The sequence below is a fragment of the Coptis chinensis genome, chromosome 3 (assembly GCF_015680905.1).
Source record: "Coptis chinensis isolate HL-2020 chromosome 3, ASM1568090v1, whole genome shotgun sequence".
In the NCBI taxonomy this organism is placed as follows: domain Eukaryota; kingdom Viridiplantae; phylum Streptophyta; class Magnoliopsida; order Ranunculales; family Ranunculaceae; genus Coptis; species Coptis chinensis.
In genome coordinates this window covers 26215324-26228920 of record NC_141458.1, presented here as the reverse complement: position 1 = coordinate 26228920, position 13597 = coordinate 26215324, and the positions used below count along the sequence as shown (strand labels likewise).

The window sequence follows — 13597 nt, the reverse complement described above, 5'->3', positions numbered from 1 at the left end:
AATACAAATATACAATCGATGTAACAAATTCGTCACTTCTATTTAGGTTCCGATTTGGCCGTTCTAACATAAGCTTATCAAAATATATATATTAAAAGAAAGTAATATGGGCATATATATATCTCTATCTCTACTATAGTACTACTTACTAGCCATTTGGCCTGGCCAATGGCCGGATTTGCTACATAGATAGTCAATGACTCAAAAGCCTAAAGTCCATTTGAATAAATCTATATCTTAATATTAAAGCTCCCACAAGGAGTATTTTTCGAGCTCTATTAAAATTCCACGACATCTCCTATTACTGTAGTAGAGAGCTCTCATATTTGAAAAACGAAAATCCTTTTTTACAACGGAAATTCCTCTCCTATTATAACGGGAATAATTCAAACAAATTCTAACACTTCTAATTAAAACGGAAATTCTTCTCCTATTAAAACAGAATCTCTCTCTCAATTGAAAAAATGGGTTTTTAAAACTTAATTAAAATTTAATTAAAAACAATTTGTCATAAAATTAAAACGGGTTAGCGATTAAAACAGTAGTCCTATTTTTCTAAAAAAAATCTAAATGTTTTCAAAAGTGTCGGTGCGTATGCACAGGCCTACAAGCTAGTCTTAATATTAAAGCTCTCACAAGGGGTATTTTTAGAACTCTATTAAAATTCCACGTCATCAACTTAATAGTTAACTTAAAATGGAAAACTCTTTTTCTTTTAGAATACAACTTCAAACGGGAATCTCCTTTTCTTTTAAAACCAAAACTCAAACAGTAGCATAAAAACTCTTTATTTCCAAATTAAAATGGTATCCCTCCCCCAATTAAAAAACACAGGTTTTTAAAACATAATTAAAACAATCTATTAAGAAATTAAAACGAGTTTTTAAGACTTGATTAAAACAATTTGTTAGGAAATTAAAATAGGTTAGCGACGAAAACATGAATCACAATTTGTTATGATTGTTGAGCAAATTTTTAAAATAGCCGGTGCGTATGCACGTGTCTACTTTCTAGTAATATATATATATTGATAGCTAATGATTCATTGCTTTCTTTGTTTGAAGGGTTTATGTTAATTTCTATTTTTGGGTTATTATTGTCCAAGATATATAACAATGCTTATCATCCTCACCTATATAAACAATATCAAAATATAACGCAACAATCAAATAATAGAACACGTACTCAAAACATACCATATGTTTAAGCGATAACCGAATTATATTCATTGCACATAATAATTCCATAACACGTAATGATTATAAGTTAATATTTACGAAATTACAAAAGTGAAAAATATGTTAGATAGCTTGAACCTATAAATCTACCAATGTGGTTGTTTGCTTCAAGAGTCATAGGTGCAATTGATATTAAATTTAAATATTCAATTAATTATTGAAAAATAAAATATTAAAAAAGATACACTATAATGATATTCTAACCCCAACTTGATATGCTAATATATAGTCAATACCAAAGAAAGTGAAGAAAGTGAAGAATACTTAAATAAACCTTGATTCCAAATTATATGTAAATTGGAGATTAGGATTTTGTTGGTCAGGCCTGCTACATTGATAGCTAACAATTCAATAGCTGAAAGTCTACTTGAATATCTAATATATGTACATTCTTCGCTAGTTAATCAAAAACCAATAATCAAAAGAAATTGAGCATTTGTATCCCTAAATGCATTTCTCTAATATCAGTAAGAACTTAAATGTTGTGTCTAACAGTCAAGTACGGTTACGTTCAATTTACCCATTAAAGGTTTAATATTGTAATGTTCAATTAAACCATTAATCAAGTAATTTTCAATTACGGTGTTACCTTGTATTTTTAGGTTTTTTTCATCTTAGAAAATACAAATAATGTCTCCATAGAGAGGGACCTTAAGCCAAGATCCCAAAGGTCACACGTAATTAGAAATCTCACCCAACTGAATTCTATAATGGAATAGAGAGTTTCGATAGGATCCAAGTTGCAAGATGGGTGGGATATGATATTCGATAGTTTCATTTAACTTGGATGTATGTCTATATTGACACTTTTTTCAAATGATACTCAAGTCATTGAAATATTTGTGTTCAGCTATTACATATAACTACCATAGTTGGATGTATACCAGGATTGCTTGCTTATCAGTACTGAACCAACTATTTTCAAGAACATCCATATAGTTTTTTTTTTTTTTTATTGGCAACATCCATATAGTTATGTTGGTGAAGAATTGAAGATTCCGACATAGGTTATGAAATTAAGATTCTGCTACCTTGAATTCCTAACTCTTGATTATCATAGAGATTATGATATGAAAGATTGCAACACATCCATGTCGATTATGGTCATGTTGCTGGAGAATTGACCGATTTTCTTGATTATGACACTATGCCACTATGGTATTAAGATGAGTTCACAATACCCGAAGTTAGTTTGAGCTGTGGGCAGTTTATAGAATTCACTATTTTTCCTACTCAAAATCAACGCCTGTGTTTTTTATCACAGCTTCACGACAGTGCCATTTTACTCTATGATCTCCTGTATGATATTATTAAATCCAATGTACCCTCCAAAATTCTGCTTCAGGGTGGTTTCGTGGTTTTACGAAATTCAGGTGTTCTGGTGTAGGAAGGTGATTTGATGTTAACTGAACGTGTTTGGGAAGCAATTGTGAAATCTTTTGCTAACCAAATGAAGTCTGCTTTCACTGCATCAAGTTTTGTCAAAGAAATATTTACTGCAGGATACCCAAAACTCTTTTCTATGATAGACATTCTCCTAGAAAGAATTTTGCAAGACACAGATGTCACAGGGTTAGCAAAACCAATGGTATTCTTTTCTTTAAAACAATCCCAAACTTCTCTGATAAATCCAGCTTAATCCCTTCTGGCAACTTCCAATTAAATGAGTGCAAGAGTGAAGCCAATATAGATATTAACATTCTTTCAGCTAAGAGAATCCCTGTACATATCCTTCTCCCAGAACCAAATGGGAGATAATGAAAATCATTTCCCTTGTAGTTACATCCTTTACTAACATCTAGGAATCTCTCAAGATCAAACACTAAGGGGTTCTCCTAAGCTTGGGGTCTCTCATGCATCCATATACGTTGAAAAAAATACTCTTGCACCCTTAGGGACAGTATAACCGCCAACTGCACACTGTTTACTTGGGCTCTGAGGAACCAAAAGAGGCACTACAGGATGCAACCTGAAAGTCTTCTTCAATACAGTATCGAAGTAGTGCAACTTGGACAAATGAGAGTCTTCTAGCACATTGTTCAGTCTCAGTTAAAAAGTCAGATGCATGTGTTGCTCATATAAAGACGTAGAGCTGGTGAGATAGACGCATAAAAAAGACTTGGGATACCTTGAATTTAGAATGGAAGACATTGATGCTATAAATTAAACTTGTACCAATTATACATTTTAATGAAATCATTAATAATCTCCACTCAAGATTTACATAGAAAAAGAAATGTGTGACGTCATATTCTCTGACCACCTGGATCAATAACATCAAACTGAGCAATGAGAACTCATATATACCACCCATAAATATCTGCCTAATATAAAAATGTTCATGGGTCATAAACATCATATCGGCTTACTTAAAATATCTATGGTAGAAACATGTACAGTAAGAAGGGGAAATAAATCTTAGAGATAATTTTTTTGGCATGACTTTGAATCTAAATAGCAGTTTTGGTACCCACGTGCTCTGCAAAGTCAAGAAAAACAATTTAGAGATATGGTATGGATGCGGAACAAAGCTTCCAGAGATTATCAGCTCATATCAAATGTTACCTTCTATTTGATGCCAAGCTCGACCATATAGTTTCAGAGCTTCGAGAAACTTCTTATGCTCTTCCTTTGTCCATCTTTCTCGCTGTTTAGATATTGTGTATGTCTTCCTTGCCTACTCAAACAGAAAACATAGAATGAAATGTTACTTAACAAATATCTAGAATGTTTATTAAATGACTACTTATGTCGTACTTGAATAGCTAGGACATGGAAAATGTAATACCTTAGGTGCATTTTCACCTTATGTCGTATGCATCTCCTTTAACTGAGTTACAGTTACAGATTGGGCTTCAATATCCGAACCCATCCGCGAACTACTTGTGACAATGGTTCTTAAGTTTGTTTCTTCAGCTTTATCCTATATCCAAAGCCGGAAATAGCTGGGTTCAATAATCAACTCAAGCATAAATAAAGTTTGTGGAATCAAGCTCATCGGCTGTGTCGTTGTATTGCAGAACCTTTCTTCTGCTTGATTTGCCGTGGCTAACACACTTCTAAAATAATTATAGCATCTATATTGATATGGCTATTGAGAAATAACCCACTAAGATATTTCACAATCCACTGGCCACTTATAATTTTTGTAGAATGAAGGAGATAAATTTGGTGTCAATGATACTTAGAACACATGAAAAGAGAAGTGGTAATAAAAAAAAAAAAAAAAAAAAAAAAGAAGAAGACTCTAACCAATGATGAAGTACTTGCTGAGGTTACAAAGTCTAACTCTCTTGTAAGAGGAATAACATTAATGGATCCTATAAGAAAAACTTAACAATATTACATACAATATAGTCGTAATTTCTAATGGCTCTTTACCGTTAATACGGGAAGCAATGCTACCATTGGACACGTAGGGCTGAACCAAAAGCCTTTTGATATTTAGCATATATGCTACACCAAATGAGCCTGAGAAGATCAATCGGAAGCTATGCTGAGCATTTGAACTTCAATCCGATATTGGAGCTCATCATAGTAGTTTCCATTCTTTAGCCTTTTTTGAGCCGCAACAGCCCAACACTAAGACACCCAAACATGATCAAACCGACCATTTCCAACTAAGTTTTTGTTGCTTAATATCAAAAAATAAATAAATAAAACACTTTGTACTAATTATTATCACCGTTAATGATCAACAATAGCATCCATGGCCTGTGCTAAAAAACCTTATAATTGTTTCTTCTTTTAATTGATATTCGTCATCACAAAACAGAATTGATTGTTTTTTTTTTCTTTTTTGGTTATAAGGTTTGACGAATGGTTTTGTTGCCATTTTATTCTGGAAGAATGGAGGGAAAAACTTACTTTAGAGAGAATAAGCTCCATGAGATCCATTCTTGCTTTTGATTCGTTAAGCTCAACTTGGTGACTGTTTCACAAAAAAAGAAGTAGACAATTTAATTATAAAATTTCATATTCATCCAAAAAAAACATAAAAGTGTGGATATTTACCTGAGTTGTCATCTTAGAGTTCTAATTGGATTGTTCATGGAATGATTCAAAACACCAAGTCTTCAAGGTTTAGGACAAACAACACAATCTCTTCGATCATTGGAATAAGAGTTAGTGTTGTTGTTTTTCATCTCTTCACATGTTGTTGCCAAGGCGTTTTGCTGATATACACACTGAGTCATCTTCTTTTACATTCAGAATGCCTGTTTATTAAACCATTTTCACTATGATAAACATTTGAAAGTTTTCTAGAAAATGCTAATTTATCGAGGTGTTTTTGTCACTTATTGCTTACGAATTAAATGGCTTTGTTACTGTCATTTTGACTGATTATTGTCTAAGTTCACTCCAATTGTTTATACACTTCTCCTCTTCTCAGCATTTCTTTTGTTTTCCAAGTTTGCTATTGAGATGTAAAGTTTCTTATACATGTGGCTTCATTTATCCACTGATTTTTGGTGATGTCTTAGTTTACATACAGTTTCTCAATTTAATAAAAGATTAATTAGAAGTCAAGGTGTAAGTACATTGCTACACCTAAAGAACAATATTTTGATATTGCAAGGTGGTTCAAAACCGATAAGTTTAATAGTTGCACCTTTTTTTCTTTCTTCCATCGTAAGTTGATATAGTATATCTTCCATCACACCCTTAAGTAGTTTTTTTTCCAGGCTATTTGTTTGTTTTTTCCTCTTCCTTTTCATCAGCGATTGTTTACTTATTTGTAATTTTGACAACAATTTTATAAAATAGTCAAATACTTGCATCTCATCTCTATATGTTTTTTACAATCTATTTTTAGATTTTTGTATTTTTTAATTTCATTTCATCTTTCACGTTCGTATTGCATAATTGGTTGAAAATAGGAATTGAAAAATATTGCAAACACATTTGTTTAAACCTCTTAGACATAGAGCGGATGAGACCGCCTAAAGACATAGAGTTTCTAAGTAATTCATAGTTGAGCATTACTTCATGAAAATTAAGTAAATTAAGCCTAATAAGGTTTTGAAGGGAGGTAAATAGTAGAGGCCACAAATATCATTTCTTGTAGTTATCTAAGTTGATCAGTATATTCCACAATCCAGTTTCTACCACACAAAGTACAATGAAAACCAATCAACAATTCTAAATTCCCAACCAATACAAAATATCATTGCTTGGATGGCATACACCGTATATTGATTTTAAGTATATATATATATATATATATTTCTTCAGAAATTAAAACCTAGGCACGGGTTGGCTTGCTTTTGGTATTTTAGAATGTTAGTTGTTATTTAATATAAGATTGCTAGTGTTTTCAGCATATATCTAGCAGGCATACTGATGGTAAATTATGGCCCATCATCTAGACCGAGATCGGTCTGATGGGTTTCCAAAGTGTCAATTGAGCACAATTGCACTTCAATGAACTTTTGAATAGCAGAATCCATTCAAAAGAAAAATGCTAACTGAAATGCCAAAGCACATTGTGCTAGGGAACACAAAAAAAATAGGTTGAATGATTTAGAAGTTTGGTCTTGTTCTCTAACCAAGGTATTGACATATCTATGTCAAAAAACACTATTCTAATTAGAAACTTGAAAGAAAAAAACATCTTTCGCATGGACTTGCCTGTGCCTGTTTACAACACACCGTCTCTTAATATTAAAGCAGTTCCCCTCCAATACGAACATTCTGAATGTCAGGTCTGTATAGCCACACCTACACTCAACATCATTGCTTAGAATCAAGTTAGAAACCAAACCAATAATCTTAATTAGGAATTTGATCTGACCTTTTTTTGTTCCTTCTCAGTCTGACCAACATACCCGCTGAATTTTCACATCCCACCTTTGAACAAATAATTAAAATAAGGCCCTTCTCCTGTTTCTTTGGTCCTCTCATTTGATGGTACGCTACCACAGGGAACTCGTAATTCAATCTGGAAAACTTATGTCTTTGGGGCTATATTGCTTAGCACAAAGTGATTCCTGCAAAAGATTAAAAGTCATAACTGGAGAATAAAATTCAGCCCTAGGGTGAAATATTTGCAGTAGTGTGCCTCAACTTAGGGTGAAAATGTAGTCAGATGATAAACTATGGTTCATCCTCATTTGGAGGATAAGTTTGACATGCTTCCTATGTGCAAATTGAACGCAATTGCAGTAAATCGCGTTCAATAAAAGAACCTAACTAAAGTGATAGATGGCTAAAAAAAAATTCAGCTAACCGAGTAATAAAAGTTTGCCCTAGTTTCAGATTATCTTGGTTCGGATATATTAGAATATCAATTTTTGCAAATGTTTTTTTTTTTAATGTGAACATAGCTTAGTAATCGCTATTAGAATTCCTTCCGTGCTTTGATGATTTTAATTAATTGTGAATGTGGTTTGTAGTATTATTAATTTATTATCATATAAAGAAATACCATATAGCAATGATAAGTTATGCTAACTGAAGTCATCAGCTTATGGTGTGCCCTAAAGAACAGGTTTAGAATGTGCTTGTTTGTTTGTAAGTATTTCCATCTAAATTTAGCTATAACAGGGGATGATGTTTAACTGGAATAGGGATTTTGCCAAGGAATTGGTAGGCATATTCCTCCCAAAAGAAGCAAATAGCAGTAGAAGTGTCGTATCATCAGTTGTGAAGTGGCAGTAAGAGTTTTTTGTTGTGTTTTAGTGGGGGAACCACCAATCAACAACTTAAACATCCTCTGTTATAGTTCAAGTTTACATGGAAAGATATCCAGGTAAACATAAACAGCCTTAATTGAATTAGAAGGTTCGTTCAGTGAAATAATCAAACTTTTTGACCAAACTACCATTCCCCAAATTTCCTCTAGGTTCCAATTTGTTTTCAGGTTGATATTAACTGTTGATTCCAAATAGAAACTTAAAAAAAAAATAACTTTCTATTGGGCTTGCATGTTCAGTTTTCCTCTCCAGGTCTTAATTGGAAAATCATTGCTCCCCAAAATTTGCATAGTAAGGATAAAAAATATTAAAATTTTAATCTGATTGGTCTACGCATCAAAAAATAGGCAAAAAGAAAATTTTACTATCACACTTAGTGGTGTTCACCCTTTTGAATTAGACCACCATCCACTTTATTAGATTATTCTCCACTTAGATCATTCTTCAAACGTCTTTGCATAAAATCCTATATTCTGAAAACATATAAAAATGAGCCTATAAACTACAAATTTTACCTTGATCAGCCTCAGTTGCGAGTTGCGACATCGTTCATCTATAACACAGTTGCGAGTTACGAACATAAATTCAATTAGCCTTCCTCAGTCTATTGACTTTCAAACATATCCGCATAACTAACTTTTTCATAAGAGCTATGAGGTGTTCTCCTACTAAAAATAAAATGTTAATATCCTCACCTTTAGATTAGATGTACGAAATACATGTCAAACTAAACATAGTGATTAAACACATTGCATTAGATCAATAGCTTTGGGACTGTATACTAACCAAGCTTATTTTCATTACTAAATATATGTCAAAGACTACATACCCACATTTCGTATCACGTCACATGAACATTACTTGGCACAACCTATAGCAACACATGGTTAGTGGGTGGGTATAAGTAAAACAATGGAACATCAAAAGGGGAATATCAACACTCATGGCTATATGGAAACATTATATGGGAAAAGGATCGGGAAAAGGTTACATATTAGGACTTGAGAAACAACATGAGGTACCTGAAGTCATAATAAATCTTGAGGGATTACTAAACGCTCTTATTCTAAGCAAGGGGGGTGTATTTAGATGGCATCTCCCAAATAATGACAGTTTGTGATGTACACTGTTCTGCTGAACAAAAGGTTGCGGGTAATGATATGGATTGGTATGGTATCCTTCAAGTTGAAGTAACGTCAGATGAGGCATCCATTAAGAAGTAGTACGGGAAGCTTGCCCTCCTGCTCCATCCTGATAAAAACAGTTTGCATGGTGCATAAGCTGCTTTTAAGTTAATTGGAGAAGCACATAGAGTGCTTACAGATCGAGCGAAACAGTCACTCTTTGACATGAAATATAAGGCCTTTAAAGGAAGATCGCAAGTGCCCCAGCAACGGCCATGTCCTGTTCGTAAGCAACCTGTGGTAGGTAACAGTTATGGGAATAGGGGTAGAACACAATATGCAAAAGTTAACCTTCAGCTGCAACCGCCGCAACCGACCCAACCAGCAAAGGAGCAACCAACTTTCTGGACTGCCTGTCCTTTCTGTACTATAAGATGTCAGTATTACAATGATATACTGAACAGAGCTCTTCGATGTCAAAATTGCTTCAAGCCTTTTATAGCTTATAATTTGAATGTTCAAGGTGTGCCAGGAGGAGTATCATCAGGAGCTCCCTGCACTCAGCCCGCAGCTCCCCAACAGAATGTGGTTGGGCAGGATGGTCATAAAGTGCGATCACAAAGTACTGTTCAGGATTTTCCTCCCAACATGGGATTTCAATGGCATAAAGCAGGCACATCCAATGTTAATGGTGTATTAAAACCAAAGGCAAAGAAGATAGGGATGCGAATATGGAAGAAAAAATGGAAGGCGCAAGTTTGAAGCAGAAGTATGCAATACGGGCAGTAAGAGGAGTAAGTCAGAATCAGAATCAAGTGAAAGTTGTGATACTTCAAGTAGCAGCAGCAGTGATGATATTGAAGTTCCCGATGATGTAGAAGGCAGTGAGCCTGTGGACCAAAATTGTGGAATCCCTAAAGACCTCAACACTCGGAGGTCTGCTCGTCAGAAGCGCCAGGTTATATATAATGAAGATAGTGATAATGACCTTGTGGGTTCTCAGAAGCACACTAAACCATCAATGGTTGTAGAAAATCAGAGTGAAGCAACTTCGAAAGAAGAGGGGTCAGAAACTGTGAAGCCAGATGGTTTTCCAGTTGATTTCAAAAAGGAAAGGAAATTGAAGAAACCAAAAGAGCAGTTTCAGAAACTTTGGAACAAATCTCTCGTAATGGGTATGCCAAAGTTGAACCATGTAAGAGCAGCAGAGAAGAAATTGTGAGTTCGGAAAACGATGAAGAATCCAAAATCGATGACACATGTAAGTCAAATGCCAGCATTGAAGTGCTTGATACAGAGTTTTATGTTTTTGACAATGATAGGAAGACTGTATTAAAAACGATCAAATGTGGGCTGTTTATGCATTTGAGTTAACCTGCATCACTCAATTATAATGAGCTACAACAAATCACATAAAGCTAAGGAATGAAGTGAAAATCACAATAAATAAAATTTAAAAAAAAAGGCCTCATAAATTAATTGGAAATCAACATAAAACCACCAAAGTTCAAAAACTTGCACAGCCCCATATACTAAAATTAGCTCATTAGTTAACACTATTGAAGATTAAAGAAAAAGTTTGAATTAGAAGACAAACCTTGTATATTTTAGAAAATAAGCTCAACCTAAGCTAGAAATAAAAGTCTTTCGACGGATTTGAAGATTTCTGGATCAATCGAGACATAGCACAAATAATCCATCGAAATAGGTTTCTCTCTCTCTCTCTTTTTTTTGAAAGAATGAACTTTTATACACCATTTTTTGTCGAGGATGAATTTTTTGAATTTTGGATGAAGAATAGAGAGAATGTAAATCTGGAGTTGAATACTTAATTCTTAATCTCAATCCGTAGGAATGATGTTTTTTTTATGAGAGGAAGAAGACCATTCGGCTATATTTTTTAGGGGGGAAAAGTCTGGGTTTAGAATAGGTTTTATAGGTCTAGAATAGGGGCAAACAATTGAAAATGCAGAAATAGGGCGTGGAAATCCTTTTTTTCCTGCCGAATCTAAAAAAAACTGATGTGTCCACGTTAGAGTAAAAAGGGGGCTAATGTGTCCACATTAGAGAAAAAAGGGGTGGTGACGTGGCTTCTTAGGAGCATTCTCAACTATGGAGTCGTTTTTTTCAAAATGGATGAAAAATAAGTTAAGGCTCCGGTCGTCTTTTAATACATTCTTGCGAGCCATACATGAATCGAGCTTCAGTAGGGACTGTTGATATATTATTGTAGTATTGCAGGATGGATTCAAGTCAAGTATAATAGGAAAGCAGCCCCCACAAAAATATCTCACTTCCTTAAAAAATGAGGAAGTCAAATGAGCAAATGATACTATACTTTAAAAAGAACTCTAGGATTCGTACTATAGAGTAACTATGTTCTATGATCTAAAAACAAAACTATGTTCAAGCTGGAGTTTTTTTTTCAAAAGGGATGAAAAATAAGTTAAGGCTCCGGTCGCCTTTTAATATATTCTTGCGAGCCATAAATGAATCGAGCTTCAATAGGGACTGTTGATATATCATTGTAGTATTGCAGGATGGATTCAAGTCAAGTATAATAGGAAAGCAGCCCCCACAAAAATATCCCACTTCCTTAAAAAATAAGGAAGTCAAATGAGCAAATGATACTATACTTTAATCTTTTCATGTAACAATAAGGAAGTCCTCATTTTCTTGCTCAGCCATATTTGTACTTAATATAGAATCGAGCATTTGGTGAGAAACTTACCTCGACAGTTGACACGCAGCCAAATACTATACATTCCATGCAAGGACATCTGTTGGATTTCATCTCATTTACTGCAAAAAAGGAAGACACACATATCATTAGGGAGCATACCAATATCTCAAATTAACGCTTGGATTGCTCCAGGCAATAGACGAAATGCCCGACTGGATTGGATTTGTGATTAAGGATTCAAAAATTATCCTCAACAACGTATAATCCATTTAGCCACTTTAATGCCATGGCAACATTGTGATCGAAAGTTTCAAGCAAAAAAAGGAATGAACCCAACTCAAAAAATTAGAGATATCGTGCAATGGCAATGAATATAAATCGGAAGCATCATATCCCAAAATATTGGGTACTAACGTAACACCGTACCGAACATAAAGATGAAATCAATGGAACCTCACCTCAAAGCCAATGGATTCTTCACCCTGCCAATGGATTCTTCACATAAGGATGAGTCTGAATAGTTTGCATGAGGTGGGTCGATAATCCTGTCTACACCCTGCCAGTCCGAGATAACAAAACCCTGCAAAAAGCACACAACAATTAGACTTACTTCCGGGTTTGAATAACATACTGGAAATGCTCATTTTATATTTAGAATTAGCATGTTGTCAGTAAGAGGTTGTACCCTGAAGCGAAGTCTGTCCTTGAGGAATTAGGAAGCATACTAAATTGAGATAAGGATGAGGTGATATTTGAGGGACCTGAAATTGGGGTTGGATGCTTTAACTGGGTGCGTGCTTGTCTGAATGTTAAAAGAAATTTTCAAGAAAACTTTGTAAGTACCAAGAGTTTGTGTACATAGTTAGCTGTATACACAATAACCACAAAATGACCAATGAGCAGTACGTTAGGAGTCAGGACCCAGAAGTGGATGTGTCACATACTCACATTTAGCGCCAAAGAATTGATAGTTGAAGAAGTTGCTTCACATTCATGGGATAAGTAGTCTGTATAGTACCTTTGTACGCTTGCTTGGCCAAGATTTCATTTGCTACATCCGTAGGGTGGAAATCATCCCATAACACATATTGAGATCGATCAGGACACCAAATTCCCAAGTAAACATATTACTATACAGTCGCAACACCCAGTGTGTGAATACTTGAATCCTAATAGATATAGTAGAAAATTTGAAATGTATCAGCCAAACATTCTATGCTAAAAGAGCTACTCACATGCACACCAGTTCCCACAGTTCCCATTATCCTATATATATATGACCATATTAATAAACTTCAAACACTGTAGTATAAAAGTATATATGATCATGAGTACGTGTAGACAGAGATAGATGAATTACCGTACTATGAAGGATTATCAAGAACATGTCTCATGAAGAAATTCTTAATTGCCTTCACAAAATAGAAAATATTTGCTTGAAAAAAAAGAAGTAAACCCATCCCCTCCTGGAGCCTTGTCACTGTGTATGTTTGAAAAACTTTTGAGTTGTGCTCTCTTTCTTCTTTCAATCTCTTCACTTTCTTGACAGCTATCTGCAGGAGACTTTTCATCATTCTGAAGAACAGCATCTTCTGTAATTTTGACATCACTCTATTATCCTTTTTAACTTCGTCCATAGACTTAACTTCGTCAGCATTCTCAATTTCTTAGTTTAATTTTGGAAGAAGAGAGTAATAAGAGAGGGTTTGAAGAGATGAATTTTTTTTTGCAGAGTTGAGAGTGTTTTGTAGAGTTGAAAAGAGAGTATGGAAATAGGTTTTTATCTATTTTGGGTTACGAACAATTGAAATCGGTAAAAAAGGGCGTATAACTCTTTTTTTTATGCCGAATTAGTGT

The 13597-nt window shown here is 34.3% G+C and overlaps 1 long non-coding RNA gene and 1 pseudogene across 7 annotated transcripts; one reads left to right on the top strand and one right to left on the bottom strand.

Annotated features, from left to right (window-relative positions):
- Positions 1-3372: 3372 nt before the first annotated feature.
- Positions 3373-13490, bottom strand: LOC147508884 (uncharacterized). 7 transcript variants are annotated; one of them, XR_015218283.1, is made up of 14 exons: positions 13101-13336; positions 12689-12909; positions 12426-12542; positions 12199-12320; positions 11789-11859; positions 8449-8601; positions 7033-7228; positions 6870-6959; positions 5253-5455; positions 5106-5169; positions 4620-4820; positions 4027-4161; positions 3804-3915; positions 3373-3717 (listed from the first exon to the last, which is right to left on the bottom strand). It is a non-coding gene; the product is annotated as an uncharacterized LOC147508884 (long non-coding RNA). The 7 variants fall into 7 exon arrangements; XR_015218281.1 differs by lacking the exon at positions 4620-4820 and having other exon boundaries at positions 12759-12909; positions 13101-13490; XR_015218286.1 differs by lacking the exon at positions 4620-4820 and having other exon boundaries at positions 8449-8486; positions 12759-12909; positions 13101-13490.
- Positions 8846-10430, top strand: LOC147508885 (uncharacterized; annotated as a pseudogene).
- Positions 13491-13597: the final 107 nt, after the last annotated feature.